This window comes from Acomys russatus, chromosome 23 (assembly GCF_903995435.1).
Source record: "Acomys russatus chromosome 23, mAcoRus1.1, whole genome shotgun sequence".
NCBI classification, from domain to species: domain Eukaryota; kingdom Metazoa; phylum Chordata; class Mammalia; order Rodentia; family Muridae; genus Acomys; species Acomys russatus.
Window position 1 is genome coordinate 23,480,452 of NC_067159.1, and position 13,820 is coordinate 23,494,271.

General features: G+C 42.0%; 1 pseudogene; it reads right to left on the bottom strand.

The window, feature by feature from the left end:
- LOC127206300 (adrenodoxin, mitochondrial-like) lies at positions 1 to 558 on the bottom strand (annotated as a pseudogene).
- Between the last annotated feature and the right edge of the window lie 13,262 nt (positions 559 to 13,820).

Here is a 13,820-nt window from a genome sequence, read left to right on the forward strand (position 1 = left end):
TTGTAGCTTAGGAATTCTTGCTCACGGCAACAGACTGTCTGACATCTGCCACTGCTTCAGGCACACGAACAGTCATATTGTCCATAGCCTTGGTCAGACAGACTTGGCAACCCAGCCGGGACCTGTTTGCTAGTCCATAAGCCAGGTCAAGCATGTCATTCTCCTAGTCAGTAATGGCATCTAACTTCTCATATATATGATCCTCAAAGATAAGGTGGCAGGTGGAGCAAGCCAAGGTTCCCTCACATGCACCAAAACCATCAATAACTAGATTATTTTCAACCACAACATCTAGCAGCGAGTCACCGACTTTCCCCTTGGTTGTTAGCATTTCACCATCACGGTTCTTGAAGTGGACTGTGATCTTATTTTCTGAGCTGTTCCACACTCGTGCAGACACGCTCAGCAGCCGGCCAGGTCCTGCCTCAGCATGCACGCGGGGGCTCGCGGGCCCCTGAGGGACCGCGGTTCCCGCGCGGGCCCCGCAGAACAGCAGCCGGCGCGGTCCACGCCACGGAAAGCGACAGAGGCGCAGGCGGCGCCCAGAGCGGCAGCCATAGCCAAGTCGGACGGTTCCAGGTCTCGTGGAGTCCTGCGCAATCCTGAGGGTCCCGAGGGTCTCCCTACGAGCGGACTCCCAAACAATTTTTCAACTACTCTAATTCTGTTCCTGTCCCAAAGAAATTCAATAATAGCGTTATCTAAGTCTGCAAAAACTCTTGCTGGGGTTTTGACAGGGGCTGTGTTAAATGGACAGTATGCTTTCAGAAGAAGTGATATCTTTACTACGTTAAATTTTCTAATCAACGAACGTAGTATATTTTTCTATTTATGTACAACTTCTTTGATTTCTTTTATCATTCTATCAACAGAAAGGCACGTGTTTTGTTGGAATTCTACTACAGATTTTATTGGGAGACACTGTAAGTGGTAGTATGTTTTGGCTTTGGTATCCACGTGGTCTTTAATATTATAGAAACAGTACTTGTATCCTGAAACATTTTCAAACTATTACTCAATAATATTTGTGTTTATTAGCTTGCTTGTCTTTTGCCTTTCAGATGGCTGGGATTGTGTATGAGATAATGAGATAGCATGTCCTTGGGGAGTGAAGACACTTTTCTTTCTTCGTTTCAGTTGTATGTCATCAAGAAAATGTTATAAACCTTGAGCCCAGTGGTCAAAAAGTTATTTCATCCCCAAATACTCTGTTTCCTCACTTGTTTCTGGATCATCTCCCCAGTGTTCACTATGTGCTGAGAGAATGTAGACCCACTCTTAGAACAGATTGAGACACTATTGTTAGAAAAACATCTGGAAAGAATAAGGTGCATTCCAAAGCCAAGGAGAGAGGATTCGGGTACTTTTCTCATCAAACCTCCTCCATGATCAGGGGCCACTGAAAAGTCACACTGTGTGCTCTGTGTTCCCTTAGGTGAAGGCCACTTGGGGCCCAGGGATGACATCTCAGATCCATCCAGGGAGCTGAGCAAATGCTGTCCCACCATTGGCTAAGGTCTGAGTTTCTGAGGTGGTCCGAGGACAATGGTTTTTCTGTACAACTTGGGGCTACAGCCTTGTGCTTACAATGCTAGGTATTTAATAACTGAGACACCTCCTCAGGCCAGGCTTTGCCTTCTTTGCCCCTGAACTGAGAAGCTATGTGCTAAGGGGGAGGGGTCATAGAGCATGGATTTATGTGGAGTTACAGAGAAGGAAAATAACACAGAAAGTCCTGCCTTCATCCAAAGTAGTGATAATTTGTATGAAAACAAAGAGAAAATTATAATGAAAGCACCATTGAAAGAGCTTCTCAAAAAAGAGTCCCGGCCCATTGTGGGAGCAGGACTCTAGTGTGACTCTAACTGTTGGCTTGGAATGTGAACTTTGGTCTTCCCCACCCTTTGGCAAGCGATGTCTTGCCAAACATCTGAACAATTACTTTGCATCCTAAGTCTCAAGAAGTCTTGTGGGCTCTTGTCTCAGGAGCATTTCCATTCTGCTCATACCGTCTCCTCTTTATCTCGTATTTTGTCTGGTGGCTACTCTTTCTCAATATTCACTAATAGAAGCTCCCCGTTTCCCTGTCTTCAGAAACCTGCTTTAGAGCTACTGAAACCACATCTTCCGAGCAACCTGAGGCCTTCAGATAAAGGCTTTTTTTACTTTACAGTTCCTGATTTTGGGGGTACGGACGGCTAAGACATAAAAAGAGCACTCCATTGGTATCATCAGGAACTTGGTTGTTCTCCCTTTATGTTTTTTTTTGTTTATTTTTTTTTATGATAAATTGTCGAGCATACCTTGTCTAAAATATAGACATTATACTCCATTCAATGCATAACTGATCTATTTGTTAAAGGTGGATGTGTTCAAAGAAACTAAAATGGTGAGAATGTATTTTGCTAAATAATTGGCTGTGGATATGTTTATTTTATCTTGGACAGTATTTTAATTCACTTTCTATAGAATAGGACTAAAGTTATAAAGTTATAAAGTTTAAAGCTAAGGGTAACTTGAAAATGGTATAATACATTAGCAGAGAAGGCAACGACCAAGTTTTACTGGGACACTTAATCCGTGTTTCTGTGGCTCACCCCAGGCCATATCCACCTCAATTGCTGTTACAGTAGGAACCTTCAGCACAGTGTTAGCAGCTTCAGCAGGAACTAGATGCATTTATCCAAAACACAGAGTCTGGCAGTATAAGATTGAGCCAAAGACAGTTTGGGCTCCACTGGGTGTACAATGTAGCTCCTCCCTTGCATGTGGCATCTGGCCACTTCTGGTCTCACCGTTGACTAGTATATGATTCCCATTGGCCATCTTACTACTACTGGCCATTGCATGTCAAGTTGGCACTGCTCATGCTCTCCAGGAAAACTTTTGAGTCACAAGACACAAGGCTGAGATCTGGGAACCTCAGGCACCTTTCTTCCATCTCAGCACTTCAACTCTCCTCTTCATGGCCCACAAGTCCCCGCACCGCATGCTATACCTTTGTACCTTCTGTCATTTGTTCTCTTCTTGGTTCTGATGTTCCCTGACCATCCTGGGAGCCAAAGGAAAATGTCTCCCTTCCCATGATGCATTTGTGGTGAAGAGTCACTTCAGTTTTTCCATGAACTTCAAATCCAGGGGTCACACAGCTCTGGGATTTACCAGCATTTCTTTTTGGATTTTATGACAACCCTGGGCTATGGGAGCTTTGGTAACTATCCACTGTGTGTGTGTGTGTGTGTGTGTGTGTGTGTGTGTGTGTGTGTGTGTGTATGTTGCAATTCAGTAGGGATAAATTGCTTTTTTCCTATCCAGGGAATGGTGGACCTTTTTATTCTGTTTAGGTCTTCATCAGATTGGATGAGGACCACTCCTGTTAAGGGTAGCAATCTCTTTTACTTTCTATCAATTAAAATGTTCATCTTATCCAAAACCATCTTTATAGTAATAATCAGAATAATGTTTGACTAAATATCTGGGCAACCTGTGACCCAACTAAATAAACACAAAAGAACTCACTATTGTGTGAACTTAGCATGGACCAGTGAAACCTTTTTAGAAGCCTGTGAAGTTCAGAACCATCTTTTTCTTACTACTCAGGTTTTCTTATCTGCCAGGATTGATAAATTGAGAATACAGTTCCCTATTCCATGTTCCTAAGATTACAGTAATGGTAATCTCTCACTCCACACTGACTATGGGCTAGCTGTTCAGCAAACATCTCACTAAATTCTTTCATGAATCCTCTGCCTTATTGCAATTACATTCATGGAGGGGTCATAAAAACAGATCATTGGCCTTTAAATACATGAGTTTCCCCCCCCCCCCCCTAGGGTAAACTAGTAAGTTCAGACAGGGAAAAAAGCATGGGGCTGCGCTTTGGGCAATCACACTTCTGACATTCTTTTCTATCTGACTCTTCTGTGAGGTAGGTCAACAGGACAGGGCCTGAAAAATTCCAGTAATTCCAACAAAGCCTGTCACCACCCAGCTCAGCTCCTTGAGTTCTCACACATATGTCGGCAGATGCTAGTTCTGACACTGGTTGACTCAGAAACTCAACAGCTCAATTCCTGGCATGCTTCTGGTCTCATTTTTTTCTCGTGATTATTAATTCATATTCAAAATAGTCTCATCATACCGTGAGATCGATGGGGGAGGGCAATGAATGTTTCCAAGCTGTCTGGTTTTTTGATTAGTAGAATTCAGCTGGCATGGCGTAGAGATAGGGAGTCGGGATGGCTCCTGATTTCATAGAAAGCACATGGCCAGCCTGAGCAAGACAAATCATTTCTTAAAAGGATACGTTCCTACCTAGTAATGTGTTAGGATGTCTGGGTGGGGGGATAATAATTTAGAGGTCTACCAGCCATTGTTTAATAACAATGCTTCTTTTTGGTGACTCATGGCCTAGAAGTATCTCTAGTCATTCTCCTGAGGTTCCTCCCATCTTTCAATCCAAGGCTTTATACCTACGACACTAGACTCAAAGCTTCCACACGGCCTCCCTCTCTGCTCTGGCTTATTCTTTCCCAAAGATATGAGGAAGTTATTTTTCACTTCTGAGAAAACGTGTGAGCTGGTTTTTAAAGGGACTTTTTGCTATTTTATCTACAATTGTCAAAGACCTGATAAGAGTATCTGAAGAAGACAATGTGGTCCTTTCAGTTGTTTCAGACAATTGGTGAGCAGTTGGGGTGGATGAAAGGTGGGAGTAGGTTAAGAAGATTCATCCAGGCAGAGACTTTGGAAATGGCCTATTGTCTAAAGGCAACATGAGTCATGTTATGCCAGAAAGATCTGTGACCCTGTGATCTAACCACGTAGGTCTGGCTCTTTCCTCTCCTCTCTGCCCTCCTCTAAAGATAGGACCAAAACAATGCCAGGGCTTCACTTTCTAGTCCTCCCATTCATAGGTCTCTCCCATGACCCCTGACCTTTGTTGAGCCTCCCTGGACCTCTAGTCTCATCCAGTTCAACATAATTCATATCAGTCTTAGACAAAGAGTTCATTTCACTAGACCTTTGTCTACTTCTCTCTGGCCATAGTGGAGCCATTGCTATTTCTTAAATCCACCAGCATCCCTTAGCCTAGAGGCATTTTCAGCTATTCACTGCGCCCGGAGAACACTTGTACCAGACAACAGTATGGTGGGTTTGCAACTTCCTCTGGAATTCTGCTCAAACGTTCCTTTCTTAGGGAAGTTCCTCTAACTGTGCTATTTATAAAGCCACTCTGTCCACGTTTTATCCTTAGCACTCATTCTCTTTCTGTGCTTATTTTTCTCACTAATATTCTTGAGCTTCTGTGTCATATACTGAATTCACAGTATATTTTGCTATGTTTCATGTCACACGAAAGAATTTCTTATTTTATTTTTTTATTGTTAGTTATTCAAATGAGTGGCTTCTCGCTGTGGAATTTACACACACACACACACACACACACACACACACACACACACACACACCCGCGCATTGTGGTTTGTCTCTTGCCTCTTTTCCTTCCTTTCTCTGTTAGTGCCTCTTTCTATATTTAGATGATCACTTTAAAAAAAGTTATGATTCCAGATTTCATGTTGCTAGAGAGAAAGAGAAAGAGAGAGAGAGAGAGAGAGAGAGAGAGAGAGAGAGAGAAAGAGAGAGACTGTAAAAAGCTTTGAAAAAAGGATCTGACACTAAATAAGAGGTGACACTCATCACCTCTAGAGATGAGTTTATTAGGAAGGCAGTAAAAAACACGATAAAGCCTTGAAGTAGGGGAGTGTTGAATAGCAGACAATGTATTATATCAGTGACAACGTGATAAGGCCTTAAAAGGGAATAGACGCTTGTAGGTGTCTTGTTTTGGTTTGTTTTCTTAGCTTTTTTATTGGGTTTTTATATCTACCATCCTTCCAACGTTTATTCCACCCTAATAGCTTTCAATCTCCCAACACTAGGTAGGAAAGAAAGATTAGAGAGGAAAGGGAGCATAGACCTCTTTAGATTACTTCTTGCTGACTAGGGACATTGAGTTCCTTGGGGGCAAGTTCAGTCTTCATTGTCAGAATTTCTCCAACAGCAATCCAGCAATCCAGAAAACAGCAATCCAGAAATATCAAACACAGGGACCAGCAGCAGAGGTGGCAGCAGCAGCAGGGGGAGCAACCACTGCCACGGGCCCTCTCAAGGCTCTTCCATTCATACCCTCCCTGGAGTTCCCAGAATTAAACTATCTGTAGCTGGCAAAACTCACACCCCCTCCTGGAGCATGAGATAATCATAGTTAACACTGGAGCAGCTCCATATCCCATACCTGGGATTAAATTAAAAAAAAAAAAAACATATTCACACAGAATAACTGGGTATTTAAAGAAACCAAAATTCCCACTACATTTCTTAGTCTAAAAAAAAAAAAAAAAAAAAAAAAAAAAAAAAAAAAAAAAAGCATTTTCCTCTAACATTAATAAACTATATACAACAAGAACAACTAGGAGAACTATCAAGTACAAATTTTATTTACAATCTTCATGTGTGTTTGACAACCTTGGAGAAAATACTTCACTATCTATCCTATCTTTGTGAATCCAAAGTTTTGTACCTAAATCACTTTATCATAACTTGCATTTACCACCTTCAAAACATCTTTTTAGATCCTAAATGATTTTATTAGATCCTAAACAATATAAGCTTTTATGTCTTTAATATTTAATAAGAAAAACTATGAGACTATAACTATCTAGTCTTCAACTCTGTCAGAGACCTGAGAAGGATAAATGTTACTTGAGAAGCCAAGAAGTAAAGATAGGACCAAAACAAAGCCAACAGCCTCCAAAACGATAACAATGACAGAGATTGCGGTCTGCCTAGGCAGTCACCCAAGATTGCCCTGTGTCATTGGGGCATTCAATCTTCAGGCTATAGTCCCAGTATATCTGGCAGACTTTTCTGGGAAGCAGGAATTGCCAAGCACTGGCCTACCTCCTTTCTGCAAAGTGGGTACATCGACTTTCCAGTGTTCTCTTTGCTCACAGTTTGGACATGCTGATGTCAGCAGTTGAGATAAGGACAATTTTTTTTTTTCCTTTTTTTGTCCAATGGCTTCTTGGCCACATTTGAATCAAGCTCCAAGTAGAGGTTCCTCAGTGTCCATCACCTTCTTTGAAGTAGATTGGGGGTGCTGCCAGGAGCAGATGTGTCTCTCTGTCAGAAAAGCCTTTTATTATTAAAACATCTTAAATGCCATATTCTGTAGATCTCTGGAGTGTTTGAAGACCACTTGTCTATCTATAGTACATCTAAATAGACAAATGTTGCTTGTTTCTAGCTATTTACTATCTGCTTTACACTAAAAACATAGGAGGCTAAATAAAGTTTATTTCTGTAATTAACTAAACTAGTTTCTAACAAGACTATAAGTAAGATTATTTATAGGTGACTAATTTGCATTTATTATTATCCTAAACAGTTTGAAATAACAGCTTTCACAAGACTAGAATGTCATATTACATTCTTAAATGAAGAGTTAAACAAAATAACCTTAAGTTTATATCAATAGACAGTAATTCATAACAATGGAAAATATTTGAGACCTGTTGCTTTCTAGTCTAAAAAGAAGATACAATAATCCACCTTTTATCCTATCATCCTATATTCCACATGTTTTGATTTATGAAAAATAAATTTATTATGTAATACTTTGTTTTTTAACAATGCTCACTTTTTTGTTCTTGTGTCACTCATGTAAACTAGTTTGATATAGTGTATGTTTATGTTATAGCTTTTTATTTTCCCCTCAAAAACTCTAAAGATCTTTGATTCATCTGTTGAATGATTATTAATATTTAATTATTATTTTTAGTGAAATCAGCAGTTACTCTTTAACCAGATTTATACCCAAAAAACCACACAGAAAGACCAGGATCTACTTAATTAGCCTATAGCACAATGCTGTACAATAATTACTCCATCCTAATCTCCATGCTAGTATAGTTTCCTCCCCTTCAGATTTTTCACATTGTACTTGCTTTTAAACCATCTCTAAACTCCAGTTCATTTCTGTTGGTGTTTTCCAGTCTATGCTTGTGGCTCCATCTCCTTCTTCCTTCTCTTTCTCCTCCCCTCACTCAATCAGGATGTCCCACCTTATTCTCTGTTATTGTTCAGCATTGGCTAGTTTGTTTTTATTGACAATATAGAGAACAAATGGTGACATGTTTATATAAACTGGAGATACTTAGGATAAAAACATCACAACACAATGTCCAGATTGATCCAGAGAGTGGGGTGGAGAAATTAACATTTGAATGGACAAAGGTAAACTGTACACAGCTCACATGAACATTAGCCAATACTTCTCCCTGGCTGAAATAAGAGAACCCTAAAAAATGTGCAAAGAACATTTTAACTGAACAAAATTTTAATAGCAGTACACTAATCAGCTTTAATATCAGGACAAAAGAATGTGAACTGTACGCCAATGACTAAGGCTGTTACCATCCATGAAAACATGCTCAGAAATCAGCAACACCAATGAGAAAAACAAAACACTGTTTGAGATGATCATTTTGGTGTGTTTGCTGAACCAAACAGGTTTATATCAATGACAGTACATTTAATTACTATCAAATAGCAGCTTTAAGACCAGTCAAGCCATAGGCAGAAAATGAAAAACAAACTTCTCCATTGGAAATTGATCTTTGGGAGTTCTGAAACCTGTCAGGAGAAACTAGGTGGGGTTTTTTTCCCCCCCTTTCAAAACAATCCAAGAAATATTCTTAAAATTCTGGTCATAAAACACTGATTTATGTAGAAGGTAAGTCAACCCACTGATAAGACACTAGAAAGAAAGGTATCCCAAAATAATCGTTAAGTCTCAGTTATTTTGTTAATATAATCTGTGTTTCGTGTACCAGTGTGTACTACTGGTCAGATAATGCCGTTCCACACACAAACGCTCGCCTTAGCACACTTTACAGCTTCATCTGCTACAGCCTGTCACGAAAGCTATGCTTGGCCAGTCTGAACCATGTAGGGCCGCTGGCATGGAGCTAGAGCAATATCCAGATGTGTCCAAACCTTAGAAATCTCAATCTTGAGACAGGCAGGAGCAAGGATTGCTCCTTCCCTGTTTTGTGCCTTCAAGTCTCAGCATGTATTCTCTCTCAAAACTACTACCTTCCCGGGCATTCACCAAATCGGCATCCTGTAGACCTGGCCTGGCTAAGCTTCGTTTCTTTGAGTCCAGAGGACCCTGGGTTCCTAGATCACAGAACCATGTCAACTAAAACTATGGAAGTAGCAAACCCACAACACAACCGTGCTAGGACTTTTCTTTCAAGCCTAATTCCAAACTTAGGTACAACCTGGATGCTACCACTCCAATCTGTGACAACTAGTGGAACTTGACTACAGGACACTGTGACGGTGTGCCTGTACAGTACATTCTCATGGGCCACACCATGCTCCCATAGACAGCTGCAGAGGATTCCTTCCCTGTATCATGTGGAGGGAGGCCAGAGAGATGCCCAGCACTTAAAAGCACTTGCACTGGGGGAGGGGTAGAGTATGATCAAAACATATTTAAGCTTAAATTTGTTTTGAATAATAAAAAAGAAGAAAAGAAGGATGCAGAGGTGACTTGGCAGTTAAAAGCACTTGGTGCTCTCGTTAAGGACCCAGGTTCAATTCCCAGCACCTACATGATAGCTCAAAATCATCTGCAACTCTAAATTGAGGAGATCTAGGGTCCCTTTTGATCTGCACAGGCACACACATGGTACACCTGCAAGCCTATAGACAAAACACTCATATACATAAAATAAAAATAAATATAGAGACTGCTTATATGCTCAGTGGTTAAGAGCACTTATCTTGCAAAGGATGCAGGTTTGGTTCCCAGCATCTACATAGCTGTTCAGAAACATCCATACTTCCAGTTCCATTGGATCTGATGTCTTCTTCTGACCTCCAAGGACACCACCAAGGACCATGCATAGACTGGACCTAGGCCCCCCCTACACAGATGTAGCCAATGGGGCAGCTCAGGCTTCATGTGGGTCCCCTAGTAAGGGGAGTGGGAGCTGTCTAAGACATGGGCTCTGCTGCTTGCTTTTTGATCACTTCCGCCTGGCGGGGGCTACCTTGCCAGGTCACAGGGAAAGAGGATGAGCTCAGTCCTGATGTGACTTGATGAGCTGGGGTAGGTGGGTAGGCTGGTTGCCCCCCGCCCCTTTTCTGAGGAATATGGGAGGGGAGGGGGGAAGAGAAGGGAAGGGTGGGACTGGGAGGAGAGGATGGGGGATGGGGGCTACAATCAGAATGTAAAGTGGATAAATAAATTAATCAAAAGTAAAAGAAATATCTCCTAATGACTGTGTTAAGGGCTGTATTTCAGCTGATGGTCTTTGGAAAGTAATTGATTCCCAGTAGTTTTGACTATTGCCAGTGGATTAATTCCATGTGGTTTGAATGAGAACGGCCTCCATAAGCTCCCATGTTTGGGTGCTTGGTCCATACTTGATAGAACATTTTGGGAAGGATTGGATGATATGACCTTGAAGGTGGGCTTTGAGGTTTCAAAATCCCACACCGTTCCTAGTTCTCTCTCTCTCTCGCTCTCTCTCTCTCTCTCGCTCTCTCTCTCTCTCCCTCCCTCCTTTTCTCCCTCCTTTCCTCCCCTTCCACCCCCCCATCCCTGCCTGATGCCATGTCTGCCTGCTTGTCGCCATGCTCTTCTCTGAGATGTAAGCCCGAAATAAACTTGTGTGTGTGCGTGTGCGCGCACACTTCCTGTTTCTTGCAAAGGGCCTTGGTTTGGTTCCCAGAACCCACAAGGAGTCGCAACCATCTGTCGTTCAATTTTCACCTGATGCCTCTTCTCACCTCTTGAGGCTCCTAAATGCACATGATGCCCCCCCCCCCACACACACATAAAATGTGGCAGGAACTTTGTTAAGAGGGATGGTTTAAAGTAAAAAAGATATAGCTGCCATGGTCAGGATGACTGTGGAGGGGTGTAGGTGGGGGCCCAAGACGATAATCTTCAGAAAAGTACTCAGAACAAAGGGAAAAAAACCTAACTTTTGTATCCTTTCAGGAGGTGGCAGGAAGTTTCACACCATTTTATGATTTAGTTCAACATAGCTTAGCGTGTGTTACAAAAAAACATGGAGGGACCAGGTCATAGGTAGGACCTATGAATTAGGGTCGTTGTAGCCACAACCCAGCATGGATTCTTAACTCCCTGTCCTAGAGAGATAGCTAAAGGGGGCATGACCTAATTTCTTCATGTTAGAGGGTCTGTCTACTAAGAATATCCAATGTCTTACAGCAGCAGGGCCATGATCTAACATATGTATAGGAAAAGCATGAATTATTTATCTCTCTGTGTCTGGCTTGTTTCACTTGACATACTAATCTCTACTTCTACCCATTTTCCTGCTCACAGTGTGGCTTAATTCTTTATGTGCAAGTAAAAAAAACCACACACACACACACACACACACACACACACGCATGCACGCACCCACACACATACACGACTTAGTTCAACATATTTTAGGCACACAGGCTGCTGCTCTTACTTAGCAACTATGAATAGAAAGCAGAGACTTTTTAACCTGTTTTGTTCACTGTTGAATTATACTCTGGTGCTTAGCAGTATACTTGGCATACCCCAAACATACACTCAATGGTTTAGACTGAAGGAATCAGTTAAGATGTGTCCAGATTTGAGCTTCACGTGTTTGAGGTGGGAAGCATGCTGCCTGTCCTAAAATTATTTGTAATACACGTGGGAAAACAGTGCTAAGAGAACTCATGGTTCTGTTGTTTTCACTGTGAGATGCAGTGACTGGCTCAGAAGTTGGGGTGTGGCTGCAAGGATATCTGTGGGATAAGTAGTATTGGCTCAGGAGGCAGCCAGCATTCCAGAGCCAAAGGCAGCATTGTAGACGCTTCCCTCCCTTTCTTCCCATGATTTCTCTCTTGTCCCGTCTTTAGTGCTTCTTATCTTCTAGGCTGTTCTCTCCCTTCTTCAATCTTTTATCCCACAGGGAGCTTCTCAGCTTGATATTCACAGCTGCCCTGATGGGTAGACCTCTTACGCCTCACGAGTCATTGGACCCAACTGCTTGTCACCCCATACTCAGTTGCAGAACAGCCTTCCTGTAGTTCCTGAAGCAGGGAGCCATGTGTGTGCTAGTCAGTCCCAGGATGTGAATAATACAAGACAGCTTCATATTGATTCTTTGAATTTTAAAATATATCACTTGTAATTATAGTGACCTAGAACAGAAAAATTGGAATAGGAAAATTCAAAGTATAGGCTAGAAAAGAAAATAGCCTGGGGTTCTAAGCACTCAGGATGTTAGAGTGTACTCTCTCCCTTGTGTAGATGTTCTTCCATTTAGGAACATGATGTCATAGACGATGCTGCTGTACTGGAATACTTGTGACTCAGCAATTAATAAAGATTAGAGAAGGGCTTCTTCACAGTTACGGAGGCTAGAAAGTCTTGGTCACAGTATTGACATATTTGGTTGTCTGGTGAGGACTGCTCTCCATTTCCAGATGGCACCTCATTGCTGCTTCATCCAGAGGGAAAGAATGCCCAGATGTCACATGACAGAAGTGGCAGGGCAAATGAGCCCAGGGCTTTATAAAACTCCTTTTAGAAGCACCTTAATCTCATTCACTAGAGGTGGAACCCTTATGGCCCAATAGGAAGACAATGAGACTCAACTTTAAAGGTAGAACTTTTTTGTTGACATCTTGAGCTTGACCAATGGCTCTTGACAGAGAACGTATAGCTTTGTCATGACAGGACTAGTCATCTACTGGAGAGATTACTTCTCCAATGTAACTGGTGTTTCTGGAAATTTGTTGTCACATACTTAAAGATTAGAAAAGTGTCCCCCTTAATATCTTTCCCTATGGATGACAGTTCTCACCCAGGTGACAGAAAAGTCAAGAATGGGCTACAACAAAAGCTGCCAGTGACTATCAAGGGCACGGGGCAGGCAGCTCTTTAGAAGGTGAGTCACAATTCAGACAGGTGTGTTCTTGGCAGGGACGTGGGGGCAAGAGGGTGTGACAAGTCTAGACTCACTAAGTAGTTCTTCCGCCACCACCATCATCATCATCAACTAGGTATGACTCAAAAGCAAACACGTCCTCTCACATTTGGGTAATTAAATAAACACTTGGAAAATTTATCTGAAAGTTATTGACTTCCTCATAGGTATGTAGTGCCCACTCGTTCCCAACTAGGAATCGAGGCCAGGATGTCTGGTAGTGATGGTTGCTACCCAGAAAGCTTGCTGAGAAGCCTGGGAAAACGCATGACAGCAGCTAGCATTCTAGAGTACTTGGCCCTGAGGACTCCACTCTAGGAGAACATCTTGCTTGTGATCACTAAGCCTGAACTAGGCACAGCCCTGAAAAACCAGACTCAAGCAGGTTTTCTGTGGGATTTTTAGAAAGACAGCTTTCTTTTTTGGAAAAAAAAAAAAGACCCACATGCATTCCTTTGGCTTGGCATTGTGTGTGTGTGTGTGTGTGTGTGTGTGTGTAAGACCACAATATCTGTTGTTTTATAACCTTGAGGTTAACAGCCTGGACCCAGCCAATAGTTGGGACTAATGATGGAAAGCTGAAAGGTGGACAGAGGCTGTGAGCTGGATGATCTCACTTGCCTGGGAGCCATCGCATCATACGGTTCTTTGTTATGGGAATAAGAAATCTTCCTCGTCAGGATGTTTAGTTACTTAAAGCCACAAATGTTCATGCTACTACAATCCCCCATTGTCTTCACTACCAAACTTTTTCTTGTCACT